Source organism: Pipistrellus hanaki (assembly GCF_964339955.1).
Source record: "Pipistrellus hanaki genome assembly, chromosome: 2".
NCBI lineage: Eukaryota > Metazoa > Chordata > Mammalia > Chiroptera > Vespertilionidae > Pipistrellus > Pipistrellus hanaki.
The window spans coordinates 61,650,720-61,664,655 of record NC_140504.1 but is presented as its reverse complement, the minus strand read 5'-3'; the positions used below and the strand labels follow the sequence as shown (position 1 = coordinate 61,664,655).

Here is a 13,936-nt window from a genome sequence, read left to right as displayed (position 1 = left end):
AATGTCTGTTAAACAAGTGTGTGTACCTGCATCACATTTTATCACAATTTTAATAATCTTTCACAGGAGTACTTTGCAGTCAGTCATTTGGTGCACACTTACCCCTTTAGTAACTTGAAGGTGGGGCACATGTTGTATTGTGTACTTCTCTGAATCCCCCCTTTTGTTACGCACAAAATGCAAGACAGACTAGATAAATTCATGCACAAAAAGCCAAAGATACTGCCCTTCAGTACCACTTTAAATAAGAACATATTAAGAAAAGAAAAACTCGCATGGCAACTGGAAATTGCTTGGTGAGTGCCTGATTGAACACGGGCTCAGCTTGAGATAACCGTTCCCAAGTGGAAAGAGCTATCTATGTGTTCTGTATGGCTCACAGGGTAGCACTAGCCTCCTGTATGGTGTTTACACAACACGAAGGACCTGCTTTTGTCCCACCTACCTGAAGCCAGGATGGGTTGCCTTGGGGATGGGGAGTGAGCTGGTATATTTCCAGTTAAGGAATCCTGTTAAGGAATTTATGAATAGAGAAAGAAAGAAGAGGATATGCAAACTGTGTAGGACAGATGAATGTGCAAGAGGATGTGATGATTCGATGGGTTAAAAACATATTAATAACAGCAGATATCAGTTAAGTGTTTGTTTACTGTAGCAGGCCCTGCTCCAAATGCTTTACCTATGACATTAACTCTTTCCTTCCTCATCAAGAGCCCTAATTGCCAGGTACTCTTTCTATCCCTGTTTGAAAACGTGTCCAAGTGCAAAAAGACTGGAGACATTCCCGTACGCTGCAAGACTTTTTAAGACATTTAATACCTGACTTTTAATCAGGGGTACCTACCTCTTTTCCCTTAGATTCGCAAATTAAAAAATAAATAAATAAATAAATAAATGACAACAGCCAACAAAACAATAGCTATCTGGTGTAAATGAATCAAAGTTATACTTTTTTTTTTTTTTTTTCTTTTTGGTCAGATTGGCAAAAACATTTTTTGGAGTGCTGCAACATTTTAGTAATTAGTTTATATGTCCCATGAGATGAAAAGTGTTGAAAATTGCTGGGTTAGACAATTCACAGGAAAGAGAAGCTCCAGAACTCAAACTTTGGCAATCTGGCTCTTGAGCCAAGCTCCTAATTATTATGCCCTACTGCCTAAAAATGGCAATACCATCAGACATTGGCAATACACCCTAATTTAAGAGCACTTTCCTAATACTAGATTTATATTTTTCTTTTTTCTAAATGTATGTATTTTTATTGATTCCGGAGAGGGAGAGAAACATCAATGATCAAAGATAATCATCGATCAGACACCCACACTGGGGATGGAACCCACAACGCAGGCATGTGCCCTCATCAGAATTGAACCATGACCTCCTGGTTCACTGGTCACTGAGCCAGGCTGGCTGGGCCCCAAGACTAGACTTAACAAGTGGTCACCTCCTAAGTTACTTAAATGCCTATTCACTATGTGGTACACCTGAAAATAATACAATACTGTATGTCAACTGTAATTACAAAATAAAAGTCATTTTAAAACTAATCGCTTATTATAGATTCTGCCACGTATTTTTTCCAAGTTTGTTTTTAATTACTAGTATAAATACTGATTTTGACGGATTGAATTTTAAACTTATGTGTTTAAAAAAAAATAAAAACCTTGTTTATGTACTGTCTTAAATATATTCAATGACCTTAAGTTTAAACCTAATAAGACAGTATTATGCGGTTATTCATTCTGCATGCGTTGCTTGATGCTTATTATATGCCAGGCACTGTACTAGTTTCTGGGCATCTAGTGATGACTAGAGTCACACAGGGTGATCATAGAGCAGAACATTGAAAACTGAAACTGCCTCGGAAAACCTAGATTAACTGCTGTAATTAGACATCTTAGCTTGTTGGGTATTAGAAAACAAAAAAAAAAGATCAACATCATTAGATGCTCCCAAGAACCAGTGCCTGGGAGCTAGGACTAACCCCATCTTACAAATGAGAAGCAGAGGCCAGAAGAGCTGGGGTCCACCTCCCTGGGATCCCCCAGGGCTCCCAGTGGAGGCAGGAAGCCAACAGAAGGGTAACAGGGTTCCTGGGCGCGCGCGCCCCCTCTGCACAATGGGGGCGGTGAGGGAGGTGGGGGCAGTGGGAGCAGTCGGGGCGGTGGGGCTCTGGCAGCATCTGGGTTCCCGGAGGGCGGGGAAGCCACAGGACCTCCTGGGCCCCTGGGGAAACTCAGAGCTCAGGCTGCCTGGTGCCCTGCTGGCTCAGGAAGTCCAGCCCCCGCGCACAACTGGTCTCCACATGGGGCGCCTGACTCACCCAGGGCTGAACCGGGGTCCAGCACACTCACCTTGCTGCGGCTCCCCGCCTTTGGGATTGTCATGGGGTTCCAAGGCTCCAGGTGGCTCAGCACCTCAGCCATCTTGCCAGGCAGGGATGGGACAGCAGAGGCAAGGCAGCTAACGGTGGAGGCGGGGCTTAAGGGGAGGCGGGTAAGACGGTGGGTGGGGGGCTGAGGGAGGCAGGTCAGGGAGAGGCTGGGCGGGGCTGAAAGGTGGGGGAGGGGCTGAGGGAGGCGGGGCTGGGCGGGACCTGCAGAGGCACAGCAGGAGGGGAGCTGAGACCAATCAGGGGACAGAGAGGGCGGGGTCTGCACAGAATTGTGGACCAAACCTGAGCTGGAAAAGACCCAGGTAGTCAGGGAAACCTGGATGCTCATCAGCATCACTTGGGAGAGCTTGGGGGAAAGCCCAGTCCTGGAATTAGTCAGAATCTGGGAGGTGGGGCGAGGAATCTGCCTTTGGTTTATGCTCTTACCCACAGGGGATTTTAAAGCACAACCAAGTTTGCAACAACAGTACTTCAAGGCATTTTACATATGAGGAAACTGAGGCCCAGAGTTGAGTTGGCATATGCAATCCGCCTCAGACATTAGGGGAAAAGAAAGCAACAAAATAAAGAGGATTATGCAAAGTAGAAGTTGTAACTCAGGAGTGATTTCCTTTGAGATAGTCAGGGCTCCTCTATCTTGAGCGATAGCAAAACCCGAATCACATCAAAGAAACTTGAACGTTGGCTGACTATCAATTTCATCCTCAATATTGTAACAGAGTGAGAATGTTGGAGCATGCTTCTGGAGAGGCAGTGGACTGTACCCCAGATAGTTATCAGTGCTGACACCAGACCAGGCATGACTCCTTCCCAGCACGTAGGTCTTCTTTCAAGGGCAAAGCAGGACTGACTCTGTTTTGTATTATGTCTTCCATCTTGTATAAAATGTATCAATCACCCAACCCGCCCTTAAAGCAGCCAATAGAAATACAGAGGGAAGTAACCCAGAGTAACCGGACCCTGGCCCTCACCCCACCAATCAGAACCAGCCAACTCAGTGGTCTGAGCATCACCCCACCATCCAACCCTAAAAGCCTATAAAAAGACCACACTTTCCGAACTTGGAGCTTTTTGCATTCTGCCGCTGCGTAGGTAGAGGCAGGGAGACCAGACTCGAGTTTGAATAAAGGCTCTTTTGTTTTTTTGCATTGGATTCGGCTCCCTGGTGGTCCTTAGGGACCTTGAAATCTGGGCATAATAAATATAAGACTAGACAATATTCCAAGTTCTGCTGATTCCACCTCATTATTATCGTTCTAATAGTTCATTTATCTTCAACCACACTGATGCCACCTTCCTTACTAAGCAGTTAAGGCTCCCACAGTTGTGTATTACAGAGGCAGTTTTTGGATTTTGAAGACACACTGCCACGATTCTAATTAAAGCTCTGCTGGTTTGCTGGCCCTATGATGTCAGGAAAATTACTTAATTCTGCCAAACCTTAATATCCCTATAGGAAAATGAAGATAATAGTCTCTACCTCACAGAGTTATAAATGCTCTAGAACAGTGCCTGGCATGCAAATAAACATTTATCAGAATTAATATACTTGATATTACTTCTAATGTTTAATATACAAAGCATTGCCTTGTTGAAAACACTTCCCATGCTCCCTGTGTGCCTTGCACTGACTAACTTCTCTACCTGAACCATCCTGAAATATAGTCTCCCTTCCTCAGTTCTGGTGTCATCACCTCCAAGTAATTCTTCCTGAACGTTCCTTCTCCACTCCATAACCCTTTTATGTACTACTACCGTTGGCCTCTGTATTAGCTTCCTGTTGCTGCTGTAAGAAATTACTACAAACTAGTCACTTAAAACAATAATACAATCATATTACATTTCTGAAGATCACAAGTCCAAAATTAATCTCCCTGGACTAAAATCAGCAGGGGCTGGTTCCTTCTGGGGGCTCTAGTGGAGCATTCACTTCCTTGCTTTGTCCATCTTCTAGAGACCAACTGCATGTCTTGGTTCATGTCCTCACACCCCATTTTCAAACATAGAAGCATAGCACCTTCTAGTCTCCCTGCATTCTCACACTATGGAGGCTAAGCATGAGAGAACCCAGTGATTATTACATTGAGCCACCAAAATAATGGAATAATCTCCCATCTCAGAATCTTAAATTTAATATCTGCAAAATCTGCTTAGTAATGTAAAGAAAAATATTCATAGTTTCTGCTCTCTTCCTCTCCCTTCCCCTCTACTTAAAAATCAATTAAATTTTTTTTTTAGTAACGGATTCTGGGGGATTAGGAAGTAACATTATTTGGGGTAGGACATTATGCAGCTATCAGACACTCACAAAATTTACCTATTGTATTAATTTGTATGTTTGTATGTCTCCTTCTCCAATAGCATAAGAGTTTACTGAAGGCAGTACTATCAATACAGCTTATGATCTTTGTGTCTCAATGCTTTGCTCAAAGCTTGGCATGTAGTGGGACCTCAGTAAATTTTAGCAATTTTATGGAGGTATAATTGATATTCAAAGTACTATACATATTTAATGTGTACAATTTCACATGTTTGTTAATAGTCCCTGGTTGAATAAGCGGCTTGATAATGTCTGAATAAAGTGTATGAAGGATGAATAGGGTTTTCCCATGCAGATAAGGGAAGAAGGTCATTCCTGGCAGATAGGGGTTCATCAACATAGGTTGGAAGACTCCTATCATTGCTGCTGAGCATGACGTGTGCTGAGGAGTGAAGTTGGGAATGGGGTGTCAGATCATGGGCAGAGTTTGGATTTTACCCTGTAGACTGGTGTCACCCAAACCTGGCTGATCAGAATTACTTGGAAAGCTTTTAAAATTTAGCTACCACTTAGGGAATTTGTATTCATTAGGTCTCAGTAGGATTCTAACCTATGTTTTCTAAAGGTGAAAACACCTGGTGATGGTGATCCGAGTTGGGGAACCCTGGCTGTAGGTGATAAAGGAGTCACCGAGTCTTATGCAGGGCAATTTCACCTTGCATCAGAGGAAGAGCATGCTGGAGAACAGATTTAAAGAAGATGGGGCTGGACGTTAGGGAATCTATTACAAAAATGAGGCAAGACATCATGAGGATCTGAATTCAAACATTGGCATGGAATATGGACAGTACTACTTATTTAGACCTCTAATCCTAATAAAAGAGTAATATGCAAATTAACCACCACTTTGCTACAGCCACCAGCCATGCCGACCAGCCACAACCCACCAGCCAATCAGAGTGAGTATGCAAATAAACCCAACCAAGATGGCTACAGTCACAGAGAGCAGGAGAGAGGCTTGGATTTCCCAGGCAACAGACGAAGCCAGGCTTTCTGCCTGCCCTTGCTGGCCTAAGCCTCCACTCAAAGCTACAAAATTGAATTATAGAAGATAAACAAATCCAAACAGAAATGGCTGCCACCACGTAGGTAGCAGAAGGCTTGACTCCACTCCAAGCTAAAAAGATTCAATTGTAGAAGGTAAATAAACTTCAGATACCAGGGCCTCCACTTGGGTCACCAGGGGGCATGGCCAGCCTGAAAACCACCACAGGCCTCTCACCCAGGCTTCCCCACCTTTCAGGGCAAACCAGCTGGCCCCTACCCATACATCAGCCCTCTATCCTATCTAATAAAAGAGTAATATGCAGATTGACCATAAATCCAATACAGAATATGGCTGCGCCCATGTGGTCAAAGATGACTGCCCCCATGTGGACACAAGGTGGCCACCACAAGATGGCCAGCAGAGGAAGGCAGTTGGGAGGCCCAGGCCTGCAAGGGAGGGCAGTTGTAGGCGATCAACCCTGCAAGGGAGGGCAAATAATGGTGACCAGGCCAGCAGAGAAAGGAAGTGGGGGGCAAGCAGGATGGCAGGGGGGCAGTTAGATATCAATCAGGCTGGCATGGGGGTGGTTAGGGAGTGATCAAGCTGACATGCAGAAGTGGTTAGGGGCAATCAGGAAGGCAGGCAGGCGAGCAGTTGTGAGCCAGCAGTCCTGAATTATGAGAGTGATGTCAGACTGCTTGTCAGACTACTAGGATCAGACCTAAATAGGCAGTCAGATATCACTCGAGAGGTCCCAGATTGGAGACCCCCACCCCTTAGCATGAATTTTGTGCACCGGGCCTCTAGTATATATAGAGCCAAAGAGGTAAAATGACACTGAGGTTGCACAGCTAGTTTACAACCCAGCCAGGGCCAGAAAACCAGGTCTTATTCATTATCCCTACTATGTGCCAGATATTGTGATGGCTCCCAATCCTTGTTCTGCCTACTGCTGTGTCCAATATGACTCACTCATGAGGCAGAGAGGCAGGGTGGAATTAAAGGAAGAACTGAAGCTCATTAATCCCTCCCTCCCACCCAGTACATTGAATATATATACTGTTTCAAGAAGAATTCAAAGGGCCTGCCAACTTAGAAAAGAGGTGTGTGATTTAAGGTGCTCTGTTTGTACCATCTGGTGCAATTGGAAAAAGACATCTTTTGTTCCAAGTCAGAACTACTTTATTCCCTACAAAACTACCCAAACGATGGTGATTTCAATTTTTTTCCAGATGGAAAGAGTTGATGTCATCTCAAGCCTGTCTCTGTAAGAGTCATTTATTCTGCCTGGTATAATGGGGCAGTTGTGGCAGAGGTGGCAGAGTTGGAATGAGTCCCTGAGACCAAGCAGGTCCTTCTAGAGCTGTTTCCTGCCTTTCAGGGTTGCACCTCTCAGGCTGCAGAGAGAAACCTGTGCTGCCATGACACCAGCTGAACCGCCTCAGGGATTAGAAGGTGTGGTTCTGCACTTGCCACCCACCCCTGTCTTTGACATTAAACTCACACTATGTTGTAAGGAATGAGGTTCTTACTAAGCCAGTGTCAATAAAGCCTTTTTGAGAGAACAGTTTCGTGCTGGTCCCAGGGAGGTGGATTGAGTGCACAGCTTGCTTGATCCTCTGCCTCTGGTCACAGTGAACATTCCAAATGAAGTCGCAGGAAAATCTAAGTCCACCTTTGGCAACATGGGCTTTCCTTGGTGAGAAGTTCACAGAGGTTTTCCTTAAAGAATCTTGTTGGGGGCTCATGTAGGGGACGGAGGATTATACCAGATCAATCCTCACAATTCTTACATTGTTCCCCGTAACTAAATGCATTACTGAGACAACTTAAAAGACCAACTCGTCACCCAGATGTGTCGACTGAACAGATGGTGAGTCTGCATAGTTGGAAATAAGGTAGAAGAGTGGAGACACGGAGCAAAGCAAAAGAAAAACATCGCTAGGTGTTTGTCCTCTAACACATACCCTGAGGAGAGCTGCTCCATCCAGATGAAATGCACTGTTACGTGAGGTGTGATCTTTTTCACAGTTCAGCTGGGTTGTATGCTGACTAACCATCTCAGTTTTCCCAGAATCATGAGAGTTCCTGGGATGTAGAATTTTAGGTTTAAAGTCAGTATAGTTTCAGGTGAACCAGGAAGATCTGGTAACCCCATTAAAATCCAATACTGCCTGTCCCTCAATCCACTGACTCCAAAACTGACACTCCAGACCTGAATGTGTATCCTAGTCTGACTTCAAAGGCAGGCCTCTCCTTTCAATGACCTGTTGGGATATTTATAATAACTAGAGGCCTGATGCATGAAAATTCATGCACTGAAGGGGGCGGTCCCTCAGACTGGCCTGTCCCTTCTCAAAGTTCGGGAGCTGTCAGGGGTGGAAAGTGAACTGGCGATAATGGGAAGGCAACACCCCCATCTTACCTCTCCTGCCGCCACTGCCAGCAGCACAAGCCTCAGACAGCCCTAGTTATCTGATGGCCCTGAGCGGCTGGGCGGCTGCATTCTGAGGTTTGCCTGTGCCTCAGGCCAGCCCTGGATGGCTGGGGGGATGAGGAGACTGGGTGCCACAATCTTGAGGCTGACGGTGACCCCATCTTTGAGGGCATGGCAGTCAGTTAGCACATTCCCTCCTTATTTGCTGTGCGCACCACCACCTTTGTGAGGGTGTGACAGTCAACTAGCATATTCCCTCTTTATTAGATAAGATAAAGTACGAAAACATTAAATAACTAGATGATTCTTTGTAGTCCTCCATATTGGAGGCCTATGTAACAAGAAAACAGGGTTAAGAAACAGGCATGGATGGGAAAGATTCCTAAATTTCTTTGAGAAGTAAGCATGGAAAACTCAGGTCATAGCGTATCTCCCATATTTTATAGAAGATACAATTTCTGATGATTAACACTAGGCCACACATCTGGTAATCATACATTTCAGTTCTTTGAACAGTCCTGCTTTATTCCTTCTGTCCTGATGAATAATTGGGAGTGCTCCTTTTTACTCTCAAAAAAGTTCTGTTTTGGATAATAAATTATATGATGCCTCTAGTGAAGACGCCTACCACTCCATAATAGAATAAGCATGTGATACATCGGGATGAAAAGAAAGCCTACTCTTTCTGGCTGAGGAGTTCTGAGAAGAGACAAATAATAAGTGAGAAAGAAACAAAGGTAGGCAAAAGGAGGTTCCAGGCAGCTGAATGCTAGAGTCAGCTTACACTGGTGATGACAGTCACTTTTAAATATTCTAAAACTGTCTCAGCAGGTTGCTAAGTCACTGGCAGCATCAAATCAGCCATGGTGGAAGTACTTACACCACAGAAATCAGCAAACACCCAAATCCGGGCTTTTTTCCTCTCACAGTGACTAGCACACTGCTGGTTCCACACAACTCAAATTCTCTCTCGTTCTCTAGCAAACACTTGCTCACACAGACCATGAGCTGAAATGCTAGGGATACTTTAAAGGCACCTCGGTGAGTTCTGGAGATAGGAATCTTTATTCTGGTTCCTTAGTTTGGATTCTGTAAGAAGCTGACTTCTTATGCTGCCCTTGATCGATGTGGAATATGTTACTTTAATGCAAACCCAGGGGCACAGTGTACTTTACCTATGCCAGCCCCAACCTCATCTCCCAAAATAAAGCTACTTCACCCAAAGCAATGCTACATTATAAGAGCCTTCCAAGTTATGCAGGACTTGAGGGCCCTGCTGTGGTCTTCCTAAAGGGTCGGGGCCACATCATACTGCCGAAGAATCTGCTTTACAGAAGGAGCTAGGAAATGTCCATTCCCAGTCTAGGTGGATGTGAGTGTTGAGGATATCAATGTCCATAGAAACTAAACATGACATCTTAGTGATTGGAGAGCTCCAACTCCATTCCTTATTGAGAATGTATAGCATATGTGCTTCTAGAGCTGGCTAGGGAGGCAAATGCCTAAGTATACAGCTGAAGTCTATTCTATCAGCAAACTGAAAATTCAGCCTCACCAACTGGGACCCTCAGTACAAGTCCTCTGTAATGTGTTTTCTATGTAGCTGAGGATCAAATCTCTCCTTTGAACTCTATTCAAATATATATATATATATGCCTACCTTTGTTTATGTATACGCAAACACACACACACACACACAAACACACACACCCATATATATATATACATGTGTGTGTGTTTGTGTATACATAGACATATAGTAAATGAAAATTACACGCACAATCATGTGCTACAATGACAGAGATGCATTCTGAGAAATGTGTCATTAGGTGATTTCGTTGTTGCATAAACATCACAGCGTGCACTTACACAAACCTATTTGGTGTGGACTACTACTGTACTGTAATTGTATATGCTATACTTTCATATAACTGGCAGTGCAGTAGTATTTTTTACAACAGCATTGCCACAAACACATGAGTAATGTGTTGCACTATGATATTACTATGGCTATGTTGTCACTGAGGTCCACTATAATCATAAGATACCACCATTGTATATACAGTTGGTCCTTGACTGAAACATCATTATGTGGTTCATGACTGGGTGTATGTGTGTTTGTATGTGTGTGTTTGTTTGTGTGTGTGTGTGTGTGTGTGTGTGTGTGTACCCCATCTGCCTTCTTAACTAAAGCCTATTACATATAATTCTCTATGTTCTGAACATCAAATTATGAATATGAAATATGGCTAAACATATTAATCCAGATCCTATAGCATTTTAAAGCAATTGAATATGTCTAAAAATTAGTTAAGGACACTTAACTAATAATTGTCAGAGTCTTGATTTAACTGTTTCCTAAGCCTTTCTCATGTTGTGGATATTATTTGAATTCAGCTACCTACTCTGCAATTTAAGACCCTCCTTCTCCTAAGAAAACATTGTCCCCTATGTAAGAGCTTGGAATTTCACAATTAGAGATTTAGTTCCTTTACTAAAGACTTTATTCTTTGGTGAATTTATGTTGAGAGGAATGAGTCATTAAAAAGTTTATCATTGCTTTGACCAGGTGGCTCAGCTGGTTGGAGTGTTGTTCCATACACCAAAAGGATTTCGGGTTTCATTCCTGGTCAGGGCACATACTAGGTTGTGGTTTGATCTCCAGTCAGTGTATAAAGAAGCCAACCATTTGATGTTTATCTCTCTCTCTCTCTCTCTCTCTCTCTCTCTCTCTCTCTCTCTCTCTCTCTCCCGTCCTCTCTAAAATCTATATCCTGGGTGAGGATTTTTGTTTTTTTAAGTTTGTCATTAATGTTTTCCTGAGACCATATTTATGAGAGAACTTCCTTTGAGGAACTTTTGATTGTGTGCATGTGGAGTGAGGGGGCAATGAGAAAAGACATCTTAGCTCTTCCAATGTTTGTGGGTACAGTCTGTTCCACTAAGGAGAAGCCCCTCTTTGCTTCTGTTCCACCCTGTCCAGGGAACACAAGGGTAACTGGCCCTTCCCATTCCAAAGGATCAGCAAGTGGGGGGAGGTCGGAGAGGAGAATACTGGCGAAGGTGGGGAGGGCGAGATGAAGACAAAGGGGAAAGTAACTTTTTAAATAAAAAATGATAAGTGATGAATAGAAGGGCTCATCCTGAGGAGCCCTGAGAATGCTGGACCACCAAGCAAGGGCCATTCCCAGCTAAATAATGCCGAACTGGGTTTTTTTAAGTGATAATATTCAAATTTGGTATCATATGTATCAGTTCATGAAATCACATATTTTCTTCAGTTTTAGCACGAAAAACCCACCATTAAACCCTTTCTGAAAAAGAGTTTGTACTAGAGGAATTATGCTGTCTTTTAAATATCAGCATTTGGAAGAAAAAAGAAACAATAAGATGGCAGAATAGGTAAACACCTGAACTTGCTGACTTGCACAACCACTTTAAAACTACAACTGAAAGATGGATATCAAAAGACATCATCCAGAACCACAGGAAGGCTGGCTGAGTGTAAATTTTACAACTAGAAGGGAAGAGAAAAGCACTCTGAGACTCAGAGGAGCTGGGGAAGTAAAGTGTAGATGTATGGAGGTGCGCACATGGAGAGGGCTCCCAACTGAGTACACAGCTATCTTTTTCAAGCAGGAGGGAGACACAAACTCCCAATTGTTCTGAACTCCATTTCCAGACGATAATCTGGGACGCAGACTCATATGGGGAGAAACTGGACTGTCTGGCAGTGGGTGAAACACAAGGGCAGCTGTCTCTCAGAGATGCTTGCAGAGATTACCATTATACACTGAGACCCAGGGCCTCTGGGGCAAGGTTAACAGGAAGCCATTTCTGTTTGCTCCAACCTGAGACCCTGCCCCATCTAAGCTATGCACAGAGGCTTTTGCATGTGAATGGCCTGGTCCTTTGAAATCTAAACTTACCTAACAAACTGCAAGTGAGTCAGAGAGACCCAGAACATCCAAAAGAAGGCCCAGGGCTCCCTAGCAGCTTCCATTGCTTCACAGATGGGCCTCATCTGGGAATCTCCTAAACCCTCCAAAAAGAAGATTAATCTGCAGATCTCTCTGTAGTTCCTACTGGGTGGCTTCCTTGGAGATTTAAGAGCAAGTGTACCAAGGGGTCATAGGAGGATCATCCAGATTACAACTCCTCAGATCCATAAGTGACACACTCAGGTAGCAGACTCAGTGAGCACCAAAGCCCCCCTGAAGCAAGTCTTGCCTCATAAGGGCGTCTCCAGCACAGAAGTTCTTCCAGTGTAGACACTGTTGATCCTTCAGCCATTTGGCCTGGAGGTCAATTCTCCACAGTGATACCAACAACAATCAAGGCTTAACTACAACAAGACTCTGCACACAGCCCACAAAGGGGTGCACTGAGAGTGTCCACCTCAGGAAACTGGGGAGGTCATGCCACTGGACCCTATAGCACATCTACCACATGAAGCCACTCTATCAATTCATGGAAGCAGCCAAATTGTGAAGAAAGAGAAACAGATCACAAATAAAAGAAATGGAGGAAAGCAAACCACTGGATATAGAGTTCAAAAGCATGGTCATAAGGCTTTTCAAGAATTTTCTAGAAAAGGCCATTAAATTTAGCGAAACCTTCGACAATATGGGGAAAAAGGACCAACTAGATATTAAGCATACAGTTACTGAAATAAAAAAAATTATACAGAGACTCAACAGCAGACTAGAGGATTGCAAGAATCAAATCAAAGATTTGAAATACAAAGAAGCAAAAAACACCCAACTGGAAAAGAAAAAAGAAAAAAGAATCCAAAAATATGAAGATAGGGTAAGGAGCCTCTGGGACAACTTCAAGCATACCAACATCTGAATTATGGGGGTGCCAGAAGAAGTGAGAGAGCAAGATACTGAAAACTATTTGAAGAAATAAGGACAGAAAACTTCCCCAACCTGGTGAAAGAAATAGACTTACAAGTCCAGGAAGCACACAGAACCCCAAACAAAAGGAATCCAAAGAGGACCACACCATGACATATCATAATTAAAATGCCACAGGCTAACAACAAAGAGAGAATATTAAAAGCATCAAGAGAAAAACAGTTAGTTACCTATAAGGGAGCACCCATATGACTGTCAGCTGATTTCTCAATAGAAATTATGCAGGCCAGAAGGGAGTGGCAAGAAATATTCAAAGTGATGAATAGCAGGAATCTACAACCAAGATTACCTTACCCAGCAAAGCTATCATTCAGAATTAAAGGCCAGATTAAGAGCTTCACAGATAAGAAAAAGCTAAAGGAATTCATCACCACCAAAACAGAATTATATGAAATGATGTAAGGTATTCTTTAAGAAAAGGAAGAAGAAGAAAAAGGCAAAGATAAAAATTATGAACAACAAATACATATCTATCAATAAGTCAATCAAAAAAATCAAGTGAATAAAAAATCTGAAGAACATAATGGACTGATGAGTATAATAGAATCAGGGGCATAGAAGGGGAGTGGTCTAACAATCCATGGGGGGAATGGGGTGTGGAGGGTTCTGGAAGAGACTGGACAAAAATTATACACCTATGAATGAGGACAATGGGGAAAGGGGTACAACTGGATATAGAGTTCAAGGGCATGGGGTGTGGGGTGTGGTGGAAACCAGGTGAAGGGGAGCTATGGAGGTAAAAAAGAGGAACAATTGTAATAATCTGAACAATAAAGATTAAAAATAATAATAATAAAAGTTTTAAAAAATAAAAATAAATAAATATTTGTATTTGCCTTAATAAGAAAAGACTTCCATTTCACAGATCTCACAGGTC

The 13,936-nt window shown here is 43.1% G+C and overlaps 1 pseudogene across 1 annotated transcript in view; it reads right to left on the bottom strand.

The window, feature by feature from the left end:
- Positions 1 to 13,936, bottom strand: part of LOC311615131 (nucleolus and neural progenitor protein-like) — a 63,741-nt pseudogene that overhangs the window by 18,216 nt on the left and 31,589 nt on the right. The gene's annotated exons all lie outside the window — the stretch shown is intronic.